This window comes from Ambystoma mexicanum, chromosome 6p, assembly GCF_040938575.1.
Source record: "Ambystoma mexicanum isolate Mex_15411 chromosome 6p, UKY_AmexF1_1, whole genome shotgun sequence".
Lineage (NCBI taxonomy): Eukaryota > Metazoa > Chordata > Amphibia > Caudata > Ambystomatidae > Ambystoma > Ambystoma mexicanum.
Window position 1 is genome coordinate 1,532,470,243 of NC_090935.1, and position 25,191 is coordinate 1,532,495,433.

General features: G+C 40.9%; 1 long non-coding RNA gene across 1 annotated transcript in view; it reads left to right on the plus strand.

Moving 5' to 3' along the window:
• Nucleotides 1-1,171: 1,171 nt before the first annotated feature.
• LOC138510618 (uncharacterized) overlaps nt 1,172-25,191 on the plus strand; it is a 50,483-nt gene continuing 26,463 nt past the window's right edge. Inside the window, exon 1 of the long non-coding RNA XR_011280424.1 lies at nt 1,172-1,590. This is a non-coding gene — a long non-coding RNA (uncharacterized lncRNA). The remainder of the gene's footprint in view (nt 1,591-25,191) is intronic.

Sequence of the window (25,191 nt, forward strand, 5' to 3'; positions counted from 1 at the left end):
ATTGATAGTTCATAATAGATCATTGTTTTGGCACATGATTCTTACTACTATTTCCTATGTATGTTATTTTGTGTATCTTTCATGATAACTGATGCCGTAATAAAGATTGCTGACTGACTGATATAAAATATTGAACATTTTGACTGCAAAAAATATTGACGCAAAGTTATAAATTGGAACACGAAGAGGGTTAGAATGTACAACTAAGCCACAAATGATATTGCCCTTTTAGGTTTGCAATTGTATCTGTTCAATAAAAACACTGGGAATGCAGTGGGGTGAGTGATATGGGCATTGACAGGTGCAGTGGGGTCGTTTTCATGGGACAAGAAGTGGAAAGAATCCATGGGGATATGGAACAGTCTGGGAGGAGCATCAAAGATTGATGTGGAATAGCAGAGGCCACGTGTCAGAAAGTGGGACAACACAGTGGTGAGATTGAGACAGTCAGTCAGGTAGATCACAGACAGTCACAGTGCAACAGGTGCATCCTGGTCTGTGGGCAGAGCACACAAAGTCAAGCGGCCTCTGCACATGAATGGTGATCTCTCCAGTGTTTATGGCTGGAGGCGTACTGGTGCAGTAAGCATGCCGTACTTGTGATCAACAGTTGTAAACAGTACACCACTGCACACCTCTACTAACCGGGCACTGAAAACAGCTACAGTAAGTACCACGGTTGATATTGTTCTAGATGCATACAGGTATTGTCAGAAAAGGAAACTACAGTACAGTAAACACACTCTATCTGGAAAAATAAAGTACATGTACCACCCACTAGTAACCAAACACACACAGCAATTGGCTCTCCTTGCTTTGACTGAAAGATGTTGCCATATCCAAGATGGTCGTCTGCCATCTTGTAGTTAACAGTCTCAACGGACTAAGGAAGGAATTACCAGATCAGTATTTTGATTGGCTCAAATATAATGACATTTGCATTTTGATTTTAGTCTGACATTATTCAATCGTGTGTTCACATTTCTGAGATCTCCTGGAGTCTCATTCTGAAATAGGCACTAAAACCTGGCAGATTCACATCATTTAAGTACTTTAACTGCTAGTCTGCCCTGTCTCTAATGTTATGACTCAGCACCTATCCTTGCTCTTTATTCAATGCGCTTTCAGCTTTAACACAAACCAACTTCTTTTCTCTCCAGCGTGACTGAGGTATTTTTCCTTGAGCAAAGCTTTTGAGTCATATAATAAAAATGGTGACTCAAACCTGCATACAGTTGTTGCACTTATTCCACCCACTATTTATTCAGCCCCCAGTTTCTTAATCAACTGAACATATTCCTGCCTCTCTGCTCCTGTGCAACAGTAATATGCTTCTTTTCTCCATAATGTAAAGCTTGCCACATTCTGCTCTGGCCGGTATTTAGCCTTCCAGTGTCAACTACTTATAGTGCCATACCGCTGATATGTTTTCTAAAATGGCCGGATGCATGCAGACAGGAACACTGGCTATTAAAGGGCTGCAGAAGATGAGGATGTGAAACTGGAATGCTGTGAAGAAGCAGGAAGAGAGAAGTAGGCTTGCAACGAGACAGTGCCATGACAGATGTGGTTCAACACATCAGCTGCCTGGTAAGGACTTACCATGTATCCATAAACTGCATTTTTTTATGTCTTATGAATAGAACATATTGTGCTGTCTTGGCTTGCTACGTTGCATTGCAGTTTACCTTCATTCGTTTGATTGTGAAGCTCTGTTTAACGATTCCCTTTGATCCTGTCACTTAGGGATATTATGAAGGGTACACATCTAGCATTAGGTGTTTTAAAATCACACAACACGTGCCACCGCTCTATTGCATGCAAAGATTTAATGTGACACCTTGGAAAATGAAAAAGAATGTTGTGCAGCATCACCAGCGATGAAAAACTTATCCATGTACATTTTTGGCATTGAAATGCCCGTCAGACATTTGTCTTTTAATACACGGGTATGAAATAACCCGGCTTATTTGTTAAGGAGCTGGTTGAAATCTGTAACGTGCAGATTCGCCAAAACTTGCGATTTATTCGACCTTTCTTTTAAAGTAAATATTGTTAACAGCATGTTCCTGCATAATGAAAGTCGGTATGAAAATGTGGGCAATTGACCAAAAATCAAACAGGAAACAGATGCTGCGTTTTGAAGTTGGATTCTAACAGAACGCATACAAAATGTCACCTTCCAATAATTCAGTGGCGTAGCTAAAGTGTGACGCAGTACTCCTTTGCATCTCAGATAGAATTCGCATTCCAAACGTATTGAAGTGTTGACTTAACTTCTATGTATCTTGTGCAGGGTAAGGTTTGTAGTGACTGAGTAGAGGAAGGAAAGAAGAAAGTCGTATCAATTGGTGTAACATCGCATCTTTATATGTTGCGTGTGCCTTGACCTTTGGCAGAATGCGCATGGCCATGTCAGCTGTTGCCATAAATAGCTCATTAGGAAAACCCAGTCTCCATAGCCAAATTATTTGAATCCGCGTGCATAGGCGTTGCTAGGGGGCTACAACCAAAGGGCTAGCTAGCCCTGAGTCCTGACAGCCCTGATATTAGGGTACATCTTTTCCAGACCTAGCAACGCTCCCGTTCATGGGTGCTACCTCCAGGAGGATGTTTGAGAGAACACATGCCTATTGTGCATTAATAGACCTCCAGCTACAGTTTATGTCAACGTCCTGTTTAATTGGTTAATTCTGAAAACGGAAATACTCTTCTCATCGTTTGCTTTGAGGAGCTTGACAGATAAACCCTCGTTCCACTGATGAGGCTTTTTGTGTACATTTTCTGTTTCTTGATGTTTACCGCTGCACTTGAAAATGTTATTCTACAATGTTGCACTGACAACGTATACTGCATTCTTTCTTACATGTTTAATGCATGGGCTGGATGTTCATTTGTTAATGGTACCCTCTATACACTTTCTGTGTTCCAATGAACTTGATGACCAATGTGCTGCAATGCATTTTTAGTTTACTAGGTAGGTAACTTATCCACCAACTGCCACCTGCTATCGTCTCAGTGTGGTAGTGTTAAAAGTTGTGAGGAGACCCTACCCAATGAGCTGAGCTGGCCTACGCACTACTTTGGGATCCAGGATAGTGCCCAATAGGGCAGACTAGGCGATGTTGCATCAACCCCCTATTTTCGCCAGATGTCAAAGTGGGCGGGAACTAAAGTGTAGGTCGTTCCCTTACTTTTCTGGAAAATGCGGTTCCTTTAACTGAAGCTGCACATATTTGGTGATCTACCTGCCTTGGACATTACTCTCCAGTCACTGGGAATGCATCATATAGCTAAACACACGATTTCATATGATATAATAATGGGCTAACATGCATAGCTCTTCAAGAATCTGAAGGCAGGAAGCCTAAACAGCATAACATATTCCTAACAAAATATTTCACCAAATTGAGAACGTCTATAAACTGTACATTATCTAGATATGATAGTAAAGCTCTCAGCTGCTTCTCCAAGCTAGGGCTGCGGTCGTTAAATACCCAAATAAAAATAATAATAATAATAATAGATGACTGAGATAGGTGGCAAGGATTAATAAGAACATGAACGACAAAGGAACGTAGCTGGTGACATATCTAACATAACTGATTGACGAGTTAATAGTGATTGATAGCAAATGCTTACCTATTATAACTCAGGTGTCTTCTTTGCCTAAGGGTGCATGTGTGGGTTAATGATGTGGATTAATAGAGTGGACTCAGAGATGGGTGTGATCAGATTTGGTGTTTTCTGGAAATAGGCTGCGCATGGTAGTGGCTGTCAGGCCTGCAGCAGAAGAAGGGGAACCAGCATAATGCAGAGCGTAGGACATTGTTTACGAAGACAGGTAGTTCCCTTCTCTTCTCCCTAGTCCATGGCAGCCATCTTGGTGTGTACATTTTTTTCATGTTGAGAAACAGTAAACACAATGTTTTTAAACTTGAAAAATACTATTGGCATGCCGGTAAAACATGCCGTGATGCTAATAGCATTAAAACCCTCTGGGCAGAGGCATTACCGGGTCTGGTAATGCCTGAGGCTAACATTAAGACCCTTGCTCTACTCGAGCCTGTATCCCGGGCCCAGGGCATTACCCGACCCAAAAATACCCCTACTTGTCAAGGTATATTGCTTACATACATACTCAATGAAAAACATCCACATTATAGTAAGCAGCAGATTGGAAGTGGTTTGTCTTCAGTAACTCACGTTGGTGTCCTCTTCTATAAAGTGCTTTTACATTTCACCTTAACATGTAGTTTACTTTCAATTTTTAAACTGCCATGCAAGTTGCATAACACACCATATAAGAACACTGTTTGACTTTCTTTCGATTGGGACCATACATAGATGAATTTAATACATGGCAACCAGCAAGATTTGTATAAATGCCGACACATATTTATGTTATTACATGCTAGTTGTGACATCACTACTGACCTATGATAAGAAAATGACATCAATACTAATCTATAATCAGTTATTACAATTCATTTGTGACGTCACAATGCCTGCTGCTTGAGCCAGCACAGAATGGAATTTCACCTGCCACTGCCAAGCTGTACACATTCCTTTCTTGTAAAATCGCTTTCTGTGACACTTTACAGCAATGAAAAGATAGGGAGCTATTTATGGTAGCATGTTTATTTTGTGCACTGCTAGAGTTTAACACATGTGAGCAGGAATCGGCATGCTATTCCTTATTTCAAAGCACAAAAAGAAAACATTCTTAGACACATTTTATTAAACTGCTTAAATAGTTTGTCTGCAACACATTAGAATCTTCATATTAGATTTTGCTAATCCAAACTGATTCTGCATTGATTATATGTATCAGCAACTGGAGGATCTCTTACAATATATTAAACAAGGGGCCACATATTATCAAATACTCAAACACTGTGCTGTCAGAGGAGGAAGAGCGAGAGGGAGAGAAAAGAGCAGGAGAAGGAGAGAAAACGAGGGAGAGAACGAAAGGTACAGATGGAGAGAGGGAGAGAGAGTGGTGCAGCATGGCAAGCTTGCTTTATTTAGTACATACCAAAGGGTATGCCTATTACCCTTTAAAATGTGTTGTACTGTAACTAATGTTGATGTCTCAGCAGAGATGGTCTGTGATGATATGGCTTGATGAATGATTTTATCCAAAGGAAGGCACATGATTATATTGAAAGAGACATGGCAGCGTTGTATGTAAATTGTAAGGATGGCAGCCCAAAAACGGGGGAATAAAAACAATCCAAATGACAAAATAATCACTGCACTTCTTTGCAAGGGAAAACAAGATTCATTACATGCAAAAAGGGCCTCAGATGGTCCCGTAAAACTGAGCTAACACACAGCTCATTTTATCTCAAGACGTTACATCTTTTATAGTGGAAAAACCTAAAGTTAACAATAGTATGCATAATAATGAGCACAACATAATCCCACCACACCACCCTTATTGGCTGCCACCTGTAGAAAATGCTAATCACTCCTATAGTCCCATGAACGATTGGCCACATCTACTCTACTCCCATTCCCTAAGACATGCGGTCCTTTACATTGTCACTGTCGAACCCAGGTATATGATTGGTGGGTCCTTATCAATAGGTTCGTAAACTTGGAGCCATCACGTGATATGCTCCCTCCAGTTCCAGACCGGATCAAAATAACTTGGCGAGGCCAACCCTGCTTTTGAGTGAGACTATAGGCTTCCTCATTAACCCAGACTCCATGGGCACATGATCTGCACTTCCAAACTTGTACTAAATTTATTGACATCACCCCCGCTTCTTCTGCCTCAAATCACAAGATGTTCCAGACACAGCTCCCCCCTTATCTCCTCCCAATTCCAGGTGCCCAGGGGTGACGTGTCCCGGACACCACTCTTGAGCATACATTTCGAGAATTTGTTTGCTTAAGGTATGTGTCAAGGTGCAATTCATATGAGGTGTCTGCCCCGGAGGGAGGGCAGTAGTGTTCTAAATCTTTGCTTGAGTCATTGGCATCACAGATCCTCGTGCCCTATTCTTATGAATTTGTCCTTCAAAGGGCGCATCCCATCCTGCTCATCTACAAACTAACATTCCATTCCTTCACATTCAGGCCCTGCAGCTGGATATAATTGGTGCTTATCTGCGCACCATGGGTGCCTGTGGCCTCAGCTTCTCTCCTGGAGAACGGGAAAGGGGATTTGTTTTTGGAGCTGAACTACCAAAGCTACAGCACCTCACCAATGCCTGTGTTCTCTTGTTCATCATGTTCTACACCTTAACATAAAACATTGTGACAAGTTAATACACTGACCTCTCTTCAACCCCACTACCTTGCTGACTCCATCTTCTGCTTATTTAAATCCTTTACACATATCACGCTATCATATGCCACTACAGTACATCAACTAAACACTGGGCCTATAATACTGCCCTATCTATGACATCTGAATGACACAAGGCCTAGTAAGGTAGTTGTTTTGTCCTTCTTCTGTCCTCCCTTCCTTGTCTTGTCATGCCTAGAAACACTTGTGTACAGGCGCGTTATAAATTACTTATCATATCATAACTCTGCACCCACAACATTAATACATTTGTTGCTCTTTCTGCGTTGCTACATATGAGAATCTAATATGTTTCAGACCTAACTAAGACAATGTAGGCTCTGTCTACAGCACAACCTTCACTCTGCTCCCACGATTTTGCACTCTAATAGGTTTCCCTCAAACTGAAACTTTTTGCCTGGCTGCGACGCTGCATGTACATCCCAAAAGAATATACTGAAACTCTCATATAAATTGCGTGCAATGATATAAATGTTAATATAAGATTAATATTTAAGCAATAAACCCTGACCTGCGGGGGCATTACCAAGTCAGGTAATGCCCCAGGCCCATAGTTACAGGCCCGAGCGAAGCATATGCATATGGTCTTTCCCCTTCTGTAATGGGTTGGCAGGCGAAGAACGATGGTCTGAAGGGTTGCCTAGAGCAATGCTAGAGGTTAAGATTCATTCTAAACCTTCCAGTCCTCACCTCTTTGTTTTTGATAATTCAATGGCATCAAGCAACTCTTTCTGAGTTTTACGTTTTTTCAAGGTTTGGCACAAAAGTGCTCTTGGCACAGAATCATATGCCTTTTTAAGGTCCAAAAACATAACATATGGCTTCATGTTTTGTAATTTTGCATATTTCTGGATTAACATAAATAGTAGAAACCAACGATCCACTGTGCCCCGGCCAGTTCGAAAACCCAGCTTGGGCATTGCTAATGGGCTCTGTGTCATTACCCATTTTTGAAATTTTCCCAGCAAAACTTTGCCGAACGTTTTTCCGGCGCAATTGAGTAGTGAGATCAAACGATAGTTTTCAGGCTGGTCTTTAGGCCCTTTTTTGTGTATCGGTACTATTGTCGCCTCCCGCCAAGTTCCTAGTACTTCTTTGGCACCAATGACAGCATCAAATACTTTGCATATATCTGGCACTTGTGAGCCATTTCATCACGGTAGAAATCTAGCAGAATAAAATCAGGCCTTGCTGCTTTCCCCCTTTTTAGAGAACCCAATTCCGCTTCCATCTCCTTGCGTGTTACAACCAAAACTGCCTCTAGGGAATTTGTGGCTGGCTCCTCCCCGCAGTGCTGTGCAACCTGCCTTCCCAGACTTGAATAAAGATAAGGAAAGTGCCTTCTCCAGGTCGTGCCCGAAATACAGCATTGCGGGGACTGTTCGTCAACCAACTTGCAGGGAGAGGCGAACTTCCATAAACGCACTATATCCCCTTCTTCCATTGCCTCCCGAAGGGCGTCCCAAGAAGCTTTTGCATGTGGATTATTTTGATGAGTGCACAAGGGATTTGTGGTTTGCCCTCAATGGGTGCAGGGCCCCTTTATATATGATCGCTTTGTGGTGCAGGGTGGGTTAACTGGGGACTCTTATGTTTTAGGGGGATTGTAGTCATGTAGCATTTGTTATTTTACATCCAGAGATGTGTTTATGGTGAGAGGTTACAGTGCTATTATGCATTGTGTTGGTGGGTAGTTGAGTGTTTCTTTGTATGATCCTTAATGGGGATTTAGGAGCCCTCCATTGTTTTCCTGTTGGGGAATGTATGGTGGCGGGAGCCCTTGGAGTTGGTTTCCTCTCCTACAGGCTTTGTCAGAGTTGTGTTTGCGATGACGAGGTGGTCATTTTTTGTGAGCTGATCAGTAAAACGTCTCTGTGTGTCCTCCACTGTTTTTCAAGTGAACAACAGGAACCAGTGCGGATTTCCCTCTGAGTTTGTTTGTATTCATGATTCTGAGTGCCATGTCCACTAATTTTGCTTCCTTTATTTACGCTAAGCCGTTTGACTTCTCTATCAATTATGCATTGAACAGAAAATTCAAGATTCTTTCTGACTTTAATGTGCTCCTCCATATTGTGCTCTTCACAAGGCAGTCTGTTACAAGGTGTTGCCACAGTGATGGAGAAGGCATTGCCTCCGTGCTTTTCTTTGGAGTATTGCCTTTTTTCGATTTGTGGGTCTTTACTCAATTTTAGTTCTCTGGTTGGTTGGTTTTGTGAGATTTTGGATCTGATCAAATCAGCTCCTCGACCTTGCAGAAGCCTGTGGGTTATGCAGAGCACTTTTAAGTGGATTCTTTTCTTATGCCGTAGGGAACCCATAGCACTTAGAGCTGCGGTCATATATTCCCTCTTGTCCATTTTGAGTATTGGTCTAGCCTCTGTGCTTTCGGTATGTTGTAGTTTCATTTTGAGTTATCCATAGATAGATGCTTTTAGCTTAATCAAATTGGCCAGAGAGGTGAACATATTTCTAATAAAATAATCTAATGAGGCAATGGGGTACATCAACAAATTAGTATTTACTTCCTAAATGAGGAGAGAATGCTGGGTGTGAAATTGGTCAAACACGAGAAGATCAGTTAGAGCAAAATAGCTCACAAGGTAGTTTGATGTATTTAGGGTGTGTGGGATACAATACTAAAACTAGTTGTAACAATATAATACACTAGGCGAAATAATGTATTTGGGCTTGTATGGGATAGCACTCTTTACAAAGCGATGCCTAGAACACAGGAGTGGGGTACAGTGTAATGTGCCTTATCTTTGACAAGGTACTTCTTACATAGGATCATGTTTATAGCAGGATACATGCTTACAATGTGAGCAAAACACAGTGGTGTAATGTAGGGTATCTTTAATTATTAGATGGCTTGGGAAGGCAAGGCCATATACATTAGGGCGTCAGTCTTTATGTGGTTATAGATACATCTGGTGCAGGGGCTGACCCTGGGTTGGGCTCTAGGCAAACTGGCAAAGAGGCTGCACCCTTTGCAGTGCCCTTTTGCTGGGTGCCTGGGAAAGCTGCCATAGGCAATCTGGATTTGTCTCCAGGCAGCAATATCCCCAACAACACCAATCTGTTGCAGATAGAGTAGGAGAATGAACATAATAGTATGTGCACCCTTTTCAAAATACTATATGGGCTCACTAGAGTCCTGTTGCTGGCTTAAGGTTTGAGGAGGGGATAACTCAAGATATCCAGCATCAACGGTCTTCTGGGCCAATGGGGAGTCTGAGGCATTGAAGTAGGCCACAGGAGAAGGAGAGGGTGCAGATCTATCAGAGGAAGACTCAGCAGCAACATGTGGCACAGAATCATGGAAGGAAGTTTCCCATGTGGATGAACCCACAAGGGATGGAAATTAAGTAATTGGAGGAGCGGACAGCATGTTCCTCATGTGGATGGATGGGGAAGTCACAGCATGCAGACTGGAAGAGGAGTTTGGGATGGCTTATGTCTGTTTCTCCTCATAGTGCAGAACGTGGTCTCCATCCACCAGAAGTGTGATGATGCTGCTGAAGATGATGGGGTCCTGAGGAGAAGGCTCAACAGAAGGTCCAGCCTATGGGGGTGGTACAGCAGATGGCATCTCTACATCAGGGGAGGAGGAACAAGTAGAGGCGGTGGCAGTGGAGAAGAAGGAAAAAACACTTACTTTTCCTGCAATGATGGAGGTGACAGGTCATGCCCAGGATGGGTCACAGTGAACTGAGACTATGTGTCCATGCTGCCAAGGAAGACTGCCAGAGGGTAGTAGCCTGAGGTCTTCTGAAGAAGTGAGGGTAGAAGGGAACGGGCAAGGACAGTGTCCTAGAGACAATACCCATGAGAAACGGCATGCACCAGTGGCACAGGACAGTTTAACATGTGCATCCAAAGACACCACTAGCAACCATGCAGCCACCACTATCTACAGTGCTGGTGAGGAGGCAGAGTGCACCACCACATCCCTGGGGTGGGGTGAAGCAATGCAGAAGAATTATGTATTTCATGCCAAATCCCCACACCCATCCAGATTTCCCAAATTATGCGAATGGGAAAGGTAACTTTGTCCAGTGGCAGACAAGCGGTTGGGGTGGAGCACCACAGCTAGTGCACATCTTTGGGCAAGGATGCAAGGTCTACATAATGTGGCATTGCCAGGACCTTCAGCAGTTATTGCAGACACTTGTTTAGCTGGGGGAGTTGAATATCGGACTGATTGTGAGGAAGCATATGAAGCTCCACCCCCCCTTCCCTCTTGTAAGGTACTGTTCAGAGGGAAACAATGAGGAAGTCATGGACAAGAAACTGACCACATAGAAAATTCCCCAGGCATGAGAATTTCTGTAGTTTTTGGTAGACCAGAAGAACTATAATAAATGCACTGTGGTAGAATTTAAGAATTTTAATGGCTTGCTGTGCTCTGTGTGAGGATCCAAGATCCTTGAGGGGTTGCTAGATCATGTGAAAACACCGTGAGACCCTTGGTGTGTACTTACACTGTATGGGAGAACCTCAAATCCCAAGTGCATGACTGTGCCCTGTGAAAGAGCCTGAAAACCTCAGTTAAATCCTGCACACATCTGTGAAAGAATTATACAGTCTTAGTGTATGGTAGTGCTCTGTGAAAGACCCTCAGCACCTTGGCCTTGATGGATGACTGTTCCCCCTGTGGAAGAACCCAAGAAACCTGGTTGCTAGATGCACTCTGTGAATTAGCCCAAGAACTGTAGTATGTGGCTGCCCCTGAGAACTTTGGTGGATTGCTGCACCCTTTGAAAGAGCCCAAGAGCCTGGGTGGCTGGCTGTGCACCACCTCGCCTGGGGGGGCAGGAACATTAGTGAGTGGAACCACCCTTTCAAATAGCAAGAGAAACTTGCTGGTTAGCTGCACCCTGTTAAGGAGCACAAGAACCTTAGCCATTGTTTGTCAAGAATCTTAGTCATTGTGCCCTGTGAACGAGCCCAGGAAACTTGGTGGGTGACTGTGCCCTCCTGTAGAAGAATCCGAGAACTTTGGGGGATGGCTGCACCCTGTAAAAGAGTGAGAGGACTTTGGTGGGTGACTGTGCATGGCATCACGCTATGAAAGATCATGGGAACACTTGACAAGTGTATGTTAAGCATCTGAAAACATTAGTTGCTATGTAGCCGAACCAACAGTATGTGAAAGACAATAATGTCTGGGCCTCTGAGTCTTTATTTATTTTATTTATTGGATATTGTTAAGGTGCCTATAGAACAAATGGTGTTTCAACACTCCATAAGACAAAAAGGGGGGGGGAACAATGGAGAAGATAAGCAACTATCTGCAGTCAGTCAAGTGGCACAGTGAGTAGAGCGCTCGCTTTGACATCCGTGCAAGAGCATGCTAACGCGGGTTTGAATCCCAGCAGGGCCAAACTCATACCTGAGGGTTCGTAGCGCTATATAAATGCAAAATTATTATTATTATATGGTCACAGTCATTGGTTATCGTTTTTCTCAGGTGTTTTTGGAAAGGAAACGGCTGCCATATTTTTTTTCTTCTTGATGCAAGAGATAGCCACGGCTATAGCCGAAGGTATCGGAAAATTAAACACAGAAAAAAGGCATTTGCAGGACAAAAAACATGAAAATGCCATCAGGCAAGAGAACACCAACTGAAATTTGGGAGTTGGAAGTGGTCTTTTCTGTAACCTCAGCTATTGGACAGAATAGCTGCGAATAGCTGACATCCCAAAAACAGCATGTGCTGTGGAGGGGATAGGAATGGGCACGGAAGGCGAGAGGCCATCATGGGTGTGTGGCGAGTGTGGGCAGGGAAGCATATTTTCTTCATCAGTGTTCCCAATATTCGTGGTTATAATGACTACAGATATCTGTAGTTCTGGCGATAGAAAACAATATATCTTCACAGCTACAGTGATATCAGGGGTGAAAATGGCCATTGTTGATCTGGGACTCCCATAGATGCAGTAACCAGGACTGACCTTGCTTATCTTCAAAGTAAGAAAGCCACTGGCCCTCTTAGGCCATGTTGCCTAATAATTGAGTGTAAGTTACAAGACCACTTAGAGCAATATGGTTTTAGGGGGCCGGCCCCTTGCTTGCTTTGAAGCTAAGCAGGGTCTGTCCCAATATTCTACTGTCTCGGAAGCTGTGTGTTTTCTTAGTTTTAACTATCTCATAACACACTAAGAAAACAGACGGCATCTGCATTCTTTTTTTTAAACCCTGCGCTGCCAGACCTTGCAGTTGTTGCACACTAAAGGCCAAGCTGCCATGAGTCACACATGAAAAGAGCAGGTATATCTGGGTATGGAGTTTGCAAATCCAGCTTGCAGGTGCAAAGCAAACAAGAATAACCTTTTGATGTATATAATATATTATGCTCCAATATGGTTTAAAGATCTTCTACATTCCCAGTAATGTCGCAGAGACAATTTTTGTTGCCTTTTGCTGAATTTCATTATGGCATTTGTAGTCTCCTATTTGATATTTTTATTTATATTTTATTCTCCCCTTCTCCTACTCAAGAACAGAGGAATAATAACACAATTGTACACGTTTTGGGCTAATATATTTCTATAAGGATTAATATATTTGAGTAACACTATGCTACTTGTACTTTTCAAGTTATCTTTATAATGCAGAGCATTGCTGAAAGCCAGAAATTATGAAAGTGCAAGTAAGTCATGAGTATTTGCCCAGGATATGGCAAGAGAGGTTTCAATCCTGTAACTGCTTTATTTTCCCCTGATTGTAGCTGCATTTCAGGGCACAAGTAAAGGGCACATGTGGGTGGACAGCGTGACTTTTCTAGAGGGCAGACACAACACTTTGTTTTTTTTTTGAGGTTGGCAAGCTTGCACAAGTAGTTGGCTACGAGGATATTACTCATGTTGTCACGTTCCCAGTGCAGACGCTTACCCACAAGACCACATGCACTTGTCTCGTATTTGGGATTTTGTTTTCCAGGGATTATTTCACTAGATATTGCTGGGTTTGAAACAAGAGCACCTTTTAGACCATGCCAGCATATTTAATTTCCTCTCTCAGGTTATTTATTCTGGTGTACATTACTTTTTTTAAAAGTCCAATTGAACAACATTTGTATATTTCACTTTAAGATATATGTTCACTTACTTTGCGTATATTCATGGTTGCCAGCTTTTGATTTTCGCTACGGGGGCAAGAGTAACTGGGCATTTGTTATTCTTGCAATTAGTAATTCTTTTCCATTTTCTGTGCTGTTTAAATGTGGTTAGTTGAGGTAATGCGATGTATCACACCAGTCACCAAGAGACAGGCCATAAAAATAGGGGCTTGTAGCACGCTGCTTAACCGAAGTGTCTGATCCATGGAAAATAATGTACTCTCACTGCGCACTGCCTACAACAATTGTGAGTTCCCAAAGCCTGTCATCTTTTATACATAACAATACCACTGTCAACACAGGTCAAAATCAGTCTGTAATTGATTAATGTCTTTGAGCGATGGGTTGCAAGTGTTCTAAAGAATACAGTGGAAACGGCCAAAGGCTGTGGCCGGTGGTGCATAAAAAATCTATGGAACCCTTGAAATTCAAGAAAAAAACCTTTGTTGCGGGGACTTTAAGGGACTTTAAGGTAAGAACGCAACAAAATCCCTGAAATTTAGCAAAAGCCATCTTAACTTTGCGCCCCTGTTGTGCAGCCAATGGCCACAATGGTGACATCACAGATGTAGCGGCTCTGTAGTTATGGTTAAGTTGCTCAACCCATAGGAAGAGTACTTTTTGGATGGTGTATAACTTTGCCCCCCTGGACGAATCCTCACTCTGCAAAAAAGGTATATGGCCACATCAGAATGATTCTGCAAAATTTGGTGATGTTTCGTATAGGGGGTGGTATGAGGGGTTCCATGAAGTGGGGTTTTTCAAGTAGACGCAATGGAATAAAATGTTTGCTCACATCTATAGCCCCAACCGCTGGACGGATTTTGCACAAAATTTGTGCCATGAGCAGTGGCTTGGTCCCAAAAGTATGCTTTTGTAAATTTGGTGTAAATCCGTCTAGTATTTCTTTTTAAAACGCAGACTCACTTCCCTGTTCGGTTCACGGATGGGCCTCCGATTGGTTATGAGTATGAGGTGCGTCATATTTTCGTAAACGCCTGCCATGATGGATCCACGGACACCAGCCGTTGTTCTCTGATAGCACAGCAAAGAAAAAGTCTGGAAAACACTTTTTGGGTTATTCATTGGTGGAAAGAGGGGCTGTTAAGGGTGGTGTAGTGGCAATAAGATGATATGGGGCTATTTCTGTAGGTGAAAAAAGGTTGGGCTGGTGTTGTAGCAGTCTGCGCACTGCCGTAGTTTATGGACAGCGCTGTGAACCGACGGCTTGGTAAACACATTTAGAGTTATTTGGTGGTAAAAGAGTGTTTGGAAATGGTGGAGTAGGGGTATGAACATGATATGGAGCTGTTTGAATAGGTGAAAATAAGGGTTTGCAGATGCCGCCGAGTCCATGATCAATTTCGTTGTCCGCAGACATTGTTTCATTTTCAGGGGGTGCAGGGTGAGTTTTATTAATTGACAGTGTATGGTACATACTTGTTATATGGTTAATTGTATTGTGGCGGTTGTAACTCATGTCTTCTTTAAAGACTGTGCTGCCAATATCAATCAATGCTTGATCTAGGGTTAGACCTTGTGATTAGTCCGCGGGCGCAGCATCTGTTCTATGGACTCCCTTCGGCAGGTATTACAGGGTGCATGTGCTGGGTGTCCATAGAAAAGGCGTGGTGTCTGTGGACTAATTAAAAGTGCATCAGGCAAAACAGATATGTCCGGACATCACACCTGACTAAGGGCACCTTCATCTTGGGTTTCGGACACCCGGACATTGGTAGTGTCCATGGACCCATAATTGGGGTTTAAAAAAAAATAGAAATGTCACAAACGAATATACAACACATTTATAGTATAAACAATATATTTATTTATGAAAGGTATCGGGTATCAGAATGGTAAATATAAATGAGGGAATTAAGAATTTCCATATAATAATGATCAGGGGAAGAAGGGAGTGAGGTTTCATCAAAGTGTCTTTGATTTAAATGTTTGGAATTTGTTGGGGATGATTGCTGGAGACAAGGGGACCAAGTGCAAGATCCTTCTGTTCTCAGTGATAGGGAAACATTGTAATTACATGATTTTTCATATATTGTAAACGTTCTTTAAAATCATTACTTAGTTCATCCAATTTTGGAGACAAGTTCATGATTATGTACAGTTGATTGTGTTCAGTTGGAGATAGGGCTTATCTTTGTGATTCTTGGGATTCTGAATAATTAAAGTAGGCATGTTTTCTTCATGAAAACTATGCACTGTAAGAAAAAAACATAATTTTAGTGAGGTCTATTCAAATTTCATTATTTGTTTACACCACAACATGTTTTGTATACAATTAGAGATGTTATCGTCACTGATGTCTTCTTTTGGGAAGTTCTCCATTCAAGTGGTTTGCCATTTCGGTGAGTAAAATAAGTGCTACTGTCTTATAACAAATGTTTATATAATGAATGTTAATAATATAGAAATAAAGGCAATACACTTAATATTTAGTGAGAATTTGGATTTCCAATAGGCACCTGGTGTTTCTTGATCTTTGTGCTTAGTTGTACTGAGGAGATTATATGAAGTGTACAGTTATGGTTTCTGATTGGTGCATTCCATTACAATGTGTGCTAAATGAAAAAATATTTAGAATTTTTTTTAAGTAATTTTAGAAAAGGGTATATTTGTGTGTCGTAAACATTAGCAATGATGTTATGTACATCTGTTTCTTGATTGATGGGTACAACCTTTTTGAGTCTCTGCTATGATTGTAGACTTTGTGAATGCTGTTCCAGATCTGCGGACTACCGCATTGTCCATGCACTCCATATCTGCCACATTTGGGGTGAGTATCATATAAGGAACTTGTAGCAGATTAAGGGTGCACTAGTAAAAACCTATAAAATTCACTGAAACTGTTTTGTTAAAGCAACGTCATGGTTAAGCTACACTAACAAAAACCTATGAAATTCAATGAAAAACCTTTGCTAAAGAGACATTAAGGTTACAAGTAAAGCCGAAAAACCCTTGGAATTCGTGCTAAGACTAGCACCCAGGACATCAAAGATGCATCACAAATGTCATTGATGACATCACCAATGACATCACATATGAAATTAATTTTGATAAAGTCTCTAAAAGGGGTTGTGTTCATAATGTTAGTAACAAGATGTCAGGGGTGATCGGGAGACCTGTCATTAACTACTTAATGAATTAAAGAATGTAATCATCTGAACAAAACAGGATATTGGAGTGTTGTTGTTTATACATGAACCTAATCATACGTACACATCAGCAATGGCTGCAGCTGGTACTACAGAAGTACAATATTTTTAATCTGGTAATTGTGGAAACTTACACTAACATATTATATCCATACTACCACACACATGTATTCTGTATGATGTATATTATTTAAAACTACGTATTATTTATGAAGGTCAAAAAAGTAAATCTGTATATACAATCGAATGCAATTAAAGGTTTTAAACTATCTTTTTTAATACCATATTACAAATGCTGTATACTCCCCCCTATTGTACCTATAATAGCTATATACATATTACTATAATGTGTGCTGCAAGAGGCCATATTTGTGGGGACACAGCCTATTGCCATGCCCCCAAGAATCTGGGCACTGGCCACAACCACCACAATAGATGCAATCTGCGGGTGCAATATGGCGACCGGTTCAAACATTATGACGCACCTTACATTTTTGAACATCCAATCACCATGCCCATTTGATGTCCGCAAACATGACACAACCCCCTTATTGGTCCAGAGGTGTCAGTGGACTCCGGATCAGGAAATAGGCCCACGGGCAGGATGCAGATATCAAAAATTGTGTTTGACCTACTTTTTGACAACTTTTAAAAACTACAGGAAGGATTACACCAAATTTTCAAAAACATGCTTTGGGACCAATACGCCACTCCTCACGCAAGTTTGGTGAAAATCCATACAGCGGTTTGGGCTATAGGGACGAGAAAATTTTGCTTCCATTGTCTATTAGCATTTCAAACCCCCCCTTCAATAACTCTGCCACCCCTCAACAAAACCGCACCAAACTTCACAAAATTGTTCCGAGTTGGCCATATACGTTTTTTGCAAATTTTGGTGAGAATTTGTCAAACGAAAGTTATAAGCCAACCAAAAAGTGTTCTTTCATTGAAGTGAGCAACGGAACCATAACTGCACGGCCACTACTGCAGGCCGTGTAATATATATATATATATATATATTACATGGACTATGGTTAAGTTGGTGTTTCCATAGGAAGAGCATTTTTTGGGTGGCTTATAACTTTGCTCCCCCTGGACGAATCCTCACCAAACTTTGCAAAAAAAAAAGTATACGGCCCACTCTGAATTTGTTTGCAAAGTTTGGAGAGGTTTAGTCCAGAGGGGGCAAAGTTATAGGGGGGTCCCAAAACCTTTGTTTTTTCCCATAGACATAATGGGGAAAAACTTTGCGCACGCCTACAGTCCAAACTGCTGGACGGATTTACACCAAATTTGTGGCAGGAGCGGGGGCTTGGTCCCGAAAGCGTGCTTTTGCAAATTTGGTATAATACCATTCAGTAGTTTTTTTTAAAATGACCAAAATGTATGGCAAAGAAATTAATGATATCTCCGTTCGCTCCGCGGATGGACTTCCCGGTTCGCTCCGCGGACAGTGACCTGATTGGCCGAGCAGCTTGCGTGATGTCTGTGGACATGCGACGTGTTTGGTGATTGGACGGCGTGGTGCGTGAAGCGCGTCAGATTTTCTGTGGCGCCCGCCATCTTGCGTTTGCAGACGACCGCGGACAGCGCGGTGAAACTTGGATTAAAAATGGTATTTAGTGGAGTGTGTTGGTGTGTAAGAGTGTTTGGGGACGGTGGGGGAGTATGAGATCGGTTCAATGTTCTGTTTTCTTTATGTGCTAGACACTTTTGTTGTGTTCGATTTTTCTGCGGACAACACGGCTGTTCTGAAATGTTCGTAAATAAACAGAATGGATTTGGTGTCAAGTTGAAAGTGTTCTAAGAAGACTCGTGGGGTCCTGGAATGTTCACAGGGGTGTCCTGAAGACGTTGGGCCTCATTACGACCCAGGCGTTAAGGGTTAACGCCGTCGTTAACCCTTAACGCCTATTCTGATTTTAACGGCTGCTCTTAGCAGCCATTAAAATCCATGGCGCTAACCTGCCATGATGCTAATTACGCCACCGTAATTTACGGTGGCGTAATTAGCGCCTTCCCCACTCCCATTATGCCCTATGGGGCAAAAATGGGAATGGGGAAGGGAAAATGGGAAATGGGGATTTACCACCCCACTCACCTTGGAATGGGGCGGTAAATCCGCCATCCACCATGGTGTAAACGTAGTTTACACCATGGTGGTAAAGTTGGCGCAATTAGCGCCTGGGTTGTAATGACCCCGGTTGTCTGTATTGTTCGTTGTCAAGCTGAAAGTGTTCTAAGAACACTCGCGGTGTCCTGAAATGTTCATACATAAAGGAAATGGGGATGTTCTGAGGATGTTGTCCGTATTGTTCGCTGGCAAGTTGAATGTGTTCTAAGAACACTTACGGTGTTCTGAGGACGTTCTCCATATTATGTGCCTGGTTAGCTGTATCCAATGAGGGAATGGCACAGTGAATGAAGTAGAAATGGTAGAAGGCTGTCTAAGAGTTATGCATTCTACTGACAGGGCGTTCTACATCCGGGATTTTCCAGCAAATCCAGCATGGAAAAAAGACTGTAGGGATCAGCCAATCAGATGTTGAGGTTGTGGATTTGTGTTCAAAGAGACTGTGTGTAGTGAAGATGGCAGAAGTGGAGAAAGTCAGGGTGTTGGTGCTCGGAGATATGTTTGTGCAAGGTTTACAACAGTATGCTCAATGCAGGCATGTTGCAAAGAATGTTAATGTTAAAAGAGTGGAGGTGGTGTGGAGCACTGTGTCTGATTGCAATGTGCAGGGAATTGTACAAGTTTGTGAAGATATGGGCAGGATCAACAGTCCCCATGTGGTAGTTTTGCACTATGGTGCTTTCCATTTGGGCTATGTCAGTGCCCCTACTTTGTTGGCAGATTTGGTACACTTGGTTCAAGCAGTAATGAACATCCTTCCAAATGCCAAAGTATTTTTTTCTGGATTAATACCTAGGGCAATATGGGACAATAGTTCAGTTTTTTGTCCTCAGCAAAACAATGCTAGGTGTGTAATCAACCTAGGCATGTGTGCCTTCATAATGAGAATATTGATTCCAGTAATGCTGTTTATTTTAAAGAAGATGGCATTTCCTTATCTTTTATGGGAAATGCCATTCTGTTTTGGAATGTAAGGGTTGCTTTGGAGAAGGTTATGTGAAGATTTTAGGAGTAAAGTAAGAAAAATAAAAAAATAAAAATACAAAATAACAGGTGTCTGTCAAGCATCTGCAAAAAAACCCAAAAAAAGAGGAAATGGGGCACACCATTTAAATTTACATTCACCACGCTCAGATTTTCGATATGTCCGCGGACATGGCGGTGGTCCGCGGACATCGAAATCACTAGCTAGGGGTTCAGTATGTTCTATGTTACATGTATATAAAGTCAGGGATATTATGGTTAAGTTGTGCTACTAAAAACATGAAATTCAGTAAAAAACGTTGTTAAAGGGACGTTATGGTCAAGTTGCGCTACTAAAAACCTCTGAAATTCAGTGAAAAAACTTTGTTAAAAGGGACGTTATGGTTAAGTTGCGCTACTAAAAACCTATGAAATTCAGTGAAAAAACTTTGTTAAAAGGGACGTTATGGTTAAGTTGCGCTACTAAAAACCTATGAAATTCAGTAAAAAAAACTTTGTTAAAGGGACGTTATGGTTCAAAGTAAAATCGAAAAACCCCTGAAATTCAGCAGTTATGGTAAGATAAGCAACCATAACTCGCGCCACTGTGCACTGCTAACACTAACACCCAGGACATCAAAGATGACATCACAAATGTCATTGATGACATCACTGATGACATCACATGTGCATTTACTTTTCATGAAAACTCTGTAAGAGGGATTCTTATAATGTTGACCAAAAAGCGTGAAGGATCATTTCAATAAATATCATGAGCTAATTAGTGCATTAAGCAGTGCATTGATATAAATAGCATTCTATTATGAAGTTCTATCAAGTATACTAAGCAACTCATGCAGAAACATAGGCAGTGTGTGCAGTATACATGATGAAGGTGCAATATTCATAATCTAACATGTAATAAGTAGCTAATAAAACCCACTTAATACATAATTACACTTAATACAGACAAAACACAAAGAGACAACAACACATACAAATATGAGTATATACAGGGACAGAGAAGTAAGCAAACAAGCAGAAGTAGTAGCAGAAAGAGTTCATAACCTAACTGATTATCTTTATGCAGAGAAATTATTGCTCTGTTTTAAAAGGTGCTACTTACTGTATGTATGTGTATCAAATGATGTCAGTGAACCCTAAGGAAAGGAGTGGGAGTACAATGTATACAAATATGAGCATATAAAGGGAAGGTATAGTAATAAAAATAAAACTATGAGAAAGTGCTGATAACTCTAATGATAACTCTAATGATTATCTTCATGCACAGAAAGGATTGCTCTCTTTCAAGCCTGTGTCTTCCGCTATATATGTGTTTCATATGATATGACTTGACCCCAAGTCTACAAATATAGTACCTTTTCAATTTATACTTCCTGACTGTTACTGAAGAAAACTATGTGGCTTAGATATGTCAGTAAAGGAAAGAAAGGGCGAGCCAGCCATGTGATGTCATCAGTGATGTCATCAATGACATTTGTGATGTCATCTTTGATGTCCTGGGTGTTAGTGTTAGCAGTGCACGGTGGCGCGAGTTATGGTTGCTTATCTTACCATAACTGCCGAATTTCAGGGGGTTTTCGGTTTTACTTTGAACCATAACGTCCCTTTAACAAAGTTTTTTTACTGAATTTGATAGGTTTTTAGTAGTGCAACTTAACCATAACGTCCCCTTTAGCAACATTTTTTCACTGAATTTCATAGGTTTTTAGTAGCGCAACTTAACCATAACGTCCCTTTTAACAAAGTTTTTTCACTGAATATATATATATGTGTTTATATTACACAGAGAAGGTAGTGGCTGTGTAGTTAAGGTTAAGTTGCTGTTTCCATAGGAAGAGCACTTTTTGGGCGGCTTATAACTTCGCTCCCCCTGGACGAATCCTCACCAAACCTTATTGGGGGAGTCCCAAAATGTCTTTTTCTCCCATAGCCTTAATGGGGGAAAAACTTTGCACACGCCTACAGCCCAAACCGCTGGACGGATTTTCAGCAAATTTGCGGCAGGAGCTTGGTCCTGAAAGCGTGCTTTTGTAAATTTGGTGACAAACCATCCAGTAGTTTTCTTTAAATATAATCAAAACCAAAAAGTATGTCTCAAAAAATTAGTGATATCTATGTCCACTCTGCGGTCACACTTCCCTGTTCGCTCCGATAGATAACGATTGGCTAATGGGCTTGTGTCATGTCCACGGACATGTGACGCATTCACTCATTGGACGGTGAAGAGCGTGAAGTGCGTCAGATTGTTCCAATGCGCCCGCCATCTTTCATCTGTGTTTTGGTGTCTGGGGACATTGCCTCTAAAACATATAAAAAAACACAACATTGCACTTGTTAAACTTATCAAATACTTTCAAATACTGTCTTGGAAGGTCAGGGTTGATGAGGCTGGGATGGGATGTGACAGCAGGAAGAAAAAAAGTGGTGTTTTTTTGTCACGAAAGTCATACGGTACATTTGAAGTTGTTGCTCAATATAATGTCCATAAAGTACAGGCGAAGAATTAATGTGTCTGTGTTACAATGTATTTAAAGTAATATTGTAGTCAGACTGGCACCCTAGAGTTTGAAATCTGAGGCAGCCACCTGCAGTGTTTGATGGAAACAGAGGGTCTCCAAGTGTATGGGAGTACCAGTTCTCATGAATGCATTGAGCCATGTTGTTGCAAAGTGAAAATGTATTTGGATTCTGAGCGAAGGTCACTGGCTTTGCCTTTTTGGTTGCAAACTGAGGAGGCCCACGCATTGGACTGAACCCATAAGGGTCAATTGTTTTTTTACCTTGAGCGAAAGGGAATATTCAGTAGGAATGCAGGGAGTGGAAGTTTGCAATAAGGCAAATTTGATAAGGTTATGCATTCCGAACGTTTGTAAGGCACATGTAATATCAGTTCATAAAGATTCTTTGGTGCAAGCACATTGCTGTCTGAGTTTCACGAAGAGAATGGAGACGGTCAATATCGTGTAAGTTTGCTTTTGACAACTCTACACCGGAACAAGATTTTATTTTTTATTACCTGAACATTAATTTTGCCAATGTAACTGAAGTCCTATCTTTCTGTGTAGTTGTCATCTTTTTGTAGTTATGGGGAGTCCAAAATCTCGGCGTTTGTATACTATCACTAGATTCACCCATGTTCAACGCTAATATTTCTTTAAAATGTCATGTATGACCACATCGATTTGTGTATCAGTTTCTACTTTCTTTTTGTCATTTTTGAAATTGTTTGCTGTGTATAGTTAAACTGTATGCCGAATTAAGAAATCAATAGATGTATTGTAATAAAGGGTGGGTATTGATACGTATTTTCTGTTATGTTTTCGAAATAGTTACATGCTGCCTTACTGTGATAGCCATGGATTCCAGATGCCAAGTGATGGATTTTTTGCACACCAGGTGCACGTACTCGTGAACGGGACGATTGCGCAGGGCCCATGTGTCCATACGCTGCACTGGCGCTTAGGAGTAACATAACACCTTTTATGGTGGTCTAGGCCCAAGTTCATGCCGACGCCCTGGAATTCACTGTGCGACCGAAGCGGTTCATTTATCGAAAACAAATACATTTGTGATGTCATCTTTAATGTCCTGGGTGTTAGTCTTAGCAGTGCACAATGGTGGCGCGAGTTATGGTTGCTTACCTTACCATAACTGGCGAATTTCAAGGGTTTTTCGGTTTTACTTGGAACCATAACGTCCCGTTAACAAAGTTTTTTTAGTGAATTTCCTAGGTTTTTAGTAGCGCAACTTAACCAGAACGTCCCTTTAACAAAGTTTTTTTACTGAAAAAAAAAAAATATATATATATATATATGTATATGTATATATATATATATATATATATATAAAACAAAAAAGGAAGATTGGAAGCCAATCAGGGGCACAACGGCACTCCGGCTATGCTCTTGATGAAAAACTGGATATCACAAACAAATCCGCAGACAGTCAATGTGTACCGTACAGCCAAAGTGTCCATTATTAATTAAACATGCATGGACAAAGAAGGCAGCAATAGTTTCAGTGCAAAGAAGAACGACGCGTTTCAGCCTACTCGGGCTTCGTCTGCTATGTGACAGAGAGAGAGGACTGTAGTATTATAGACAATGGTGTGTAAGTCCATTTTCAGTGTTTAGCACTTAGGTGAAATAGCAGTTGTCAGACATAAACATGGCCATGTTGGAACTATGTGACCACTCTTTTAGTGTCCTCATTTGAAACATATTGTTAAGAGTACAATATTATAATTCCTCTTGCATTTGTCCCGAACACCAATTTTCCCTAGTGGGTTAAAGGTGGACAGTTAGCACGGGATTAGTAGTTTCATATATGTGCCATTCCGATTTCCACCGTTACAAAAGTTGTTTAAAGGAATAATTGTTCAACATTTCCTTTTTACATCGGCCAAATTTTTTCAGCCCAAGTGGGCAAACACAATGTCATTACTTACACTACAATAAAATGTCTGGTGCTTACAAAGTACATATTGCAAACATTACTATTAAAAATACAGATTATTCATATGTATTAAAGTGCTATGTCCTATGTAAACATCAATGGACTATTGAATAACAAAGTGCTAAGTGCTATCATAAAAGTGCATGTTGTAAAGCCACGTATGATTCATACATAAACCTGTGAGGCTGTATGTAACCCTTGCGGGTGCCTCTATGGTATGTTCTATCATACGCATTTCAACATGAGTATACAGAAAGAAACAGGAAGATCAAAAATATGTGTTATACGTATTCATAGTAAAACACATGAGTTGATCTAATGTAACAATGGAGGTAGTGTGTTACCCTTGCGGGCGCCTATATGTTGTGACTTAACCAACCTATATCTTAGATAGTCTAATAAAGGGTAACAAATGTAAATACAAAAATATATGTTACCTTTTCACATTATTATAACGACATATCTGGTATGTTAAAGTGCTCAGTATATATATGTTAGTATTCTATATGTTAGAATCACATCTCTTGAATTAAATACAAACATATTAAAAATAAATGATCCACAATGTGTAAATATGTCGCTTAATGAGATAAAATCTACAGCTAAAAATTCAAAGTGCAGGGTGCTGGATGTTACAATCATATACTAATATATTATACCTTAGGATTTTTTCGGGGAAAATAGGTCATAATATTTCTAACATTAAGGTTATTATCTTATCCTTGGTCTAAATCCTATTGGTTATATTGGAAGCAATCCGTGCAATTCGTAAATGATTTTAAACTTTCCATACAGTCCACAACTTAATGATAGTACATTTTGCATATTAATAAAGACAACACACAATTTCTATGCATATAAAACATCCTCTCCTATTTTCCAAACATATGTGCTAGAATAGTGATTTAAAATTGTTACTAAATAAGGAAAAACAATAAAAAATAAATGCAAAAAAACTGCAAACTGCTGCATGAACGTCCAAATCAAACATAATATACTAGAA